General features: G+C 60.9%; 1 pseudogene; it reads left to right on the top strand.

Annotated features, from left to right (window-relative positions):
- Positions 1–518: 518 nt before the first annotated feature.
- LOC147412289 (Ig heavy chain V region 914 pseudogene) lies at positions 519–1,260 on the top strand (annotated as a pseudogene).
- Positions 1,261–1,958: the final 698 nt, after the last annotated feature.

Raw genomic sequence — 1,958 nt, 5'->3', positions numbered from 1 at the left:
GGGGCTGGGGCTCCCTCTAGAGTGTCGAGCTCGGGGTGTGGGACCAGCCTTGTGGCGTGCGCCTGGGCTCGGAGCAAAGCGTCTGGGCCCCGTGCAGAGCCGTGTCCAAATCCCCAGGGCTTGACCCAACCTTGGGCCCTGCCCCTCCTCTGCAAGGCCTCTGGCTTCACCTCCAGCAGCACCGACACCAAACCGTCGAGGCTTGGGGGAAACAGTTGAGATTTGGGGGAGACAGGTAAGGTTGGGGGCAAAATCGGCTGAGGTTTGGGTCAAAGGCTTGATACTTGGGGCAAAAAGGTTTCAGGTTTGAGGCAAAGAGTTGAGATTTGGGGCAAACGCCTGAGATTTGGTCAGACGGCTGAGGTTTGGGGCGATGGGTCTAGACGTGCGGCAAATGGTTGATCTACGGGGCAAAGGCTTGAGATTTGAGGTGAAAATGTTCAAGACGTGGGGTGAATGGTTGAGGCTTGAAGCAACCGGTTCATATTTGGGGGAAAGAGCCAAGGTTTGAGGCAAAAATGATCGAGATCTTGGCAGAATCGAGCAAGGGTTAGGGCAAATGGTGGAGGCTCAAGGGAAACAGTTGAAATCTGGGGCAGTGGTTGAGGATTGGGGCAACTGAGGTGGGGGTCTCCCCTTCTGCCCCCTGCCCAGGGCTGTGGGCGGCCGTGCGGCTGGTCGAGTCCGGAGGGGGCCTCCAGACCCCTGGGGGGTCCCTGACCCTCCTCTGCAAGGGCTCCGGCTTCGACTTCGGCAGCTACGGCATGTTCTGGCTGCGACAGGCGTCCGGGAAGGGGCTCGAATACGTCGCGGGTATTCACTGGGCTGGTAGCACAGACTACGTGCCGTCGGTCAAGGGACGCTTCACCCTCTCCAGGGACAACGCCCAGAGCACGGTCACGCTGCAGATGAACAGCCTCAGGGCCGACGACTCGGCCACCTACTACTGCGTGAAACGTGCTGCTGGTGGTGCTGGTGGTGCTGGCACCCTGCCCCAGCATCCCTGCAGCCTGCCCCAGCATCTCAGCGTCTTCCCTAAAACTTCTGCTAAACAAAAACCCTGTATCCAGCCCAAATTCTTGTATTTTACCCCAAATCCCTGCCCTGCACATCCCCTGCAAGGGCTCTGCCTGCCCCTCCAGCCCCTCCCCGGGGAGTTCCCAGTGCAACGGGCACCCAGGACCTTCCCCAAACCCTCACCCAGCCCACAGCCCCGTCCCCAGCCCAGACTCCTGCACCAATCCCAGACCCCTGCCCTGATCTCAGAGCCCTGCCCCCAGCCTGGGGCCCTGCCCCCAGATGGGATCATTTGTGGGAACAGAGATGGAGGGGGGTGGGGATGCAGACTTTGGGGTGCGGGGATGGAGCCGTCCCAGGGTGGCACCAAGGTCTGGGGGCTGCCGGGCATCGCTGCCTCCTGCGGGGACACGTTCGCTGGTGGTTTTCCTGCCCCGACGCAGCCTCGGCCCCACCACCAGCACCATAATAACCATCATCATCATCTTCTTTGGCGCAGTAGTAGGTGGCCGAGTCGTCGGCCCTGAGGCTGTTCATCTGCAGCGTGACCGTGCTCTGGGCGTTGTCCCTGGAGAGGGTGAAGCGTCCCTCGACCGACGGCGCGTAGTCTGTGCCACTGCCATCCCTGCTAATACTGGCGACGTACTCGAGCCCCTTCCCGGGCGCCTGTCGCATCCATCCCATGGCGAAGCTCCAGAAGGTTGTAACGGGTCTGCGTGGCAAGGTTTTGGGAGCGGGGGGGTTACAGGGGTGGCTTCTGTACGAAGCTGCTCGAGGTTTCCCTATGTCAGATACAGCCAATGCCAGCCGGCTTTAAGATGGACCCACCGCTGGCCAAGGCCGAGCCAAGCAGCGACGGAGGTTTTCGCCTCTGGGATAACGTGTCTAAAAAGGGAAAAAGTTGTTGGGCAGCAAAAATGGCAGCGAGTGAGAGGAGTGAG

The sequence above is a fragment of the Leptosomus discolor genome, unplaced genomic scaffold (genome assembly GCF_034619465.1).
Source record: "Leptosomus discolor isolate bLepDis1 unplaced genomic scaffold, bLepDis1.hap2 HAP2_SCAFFOLD_138, whole genome shotgun sequence".
NCBI classification, from domain to species: Eukaryota; Metazoa; Chordata; class Aves; order Leptosomiformes; family Leptosomidae; genus Leptosomus; species Leptosomus discolor.
The sequence above is the reverse complement of the archived record's forward strand: the minus strand, read 5'-3'. Positions and strand labels throughout refer to the sequence as shown.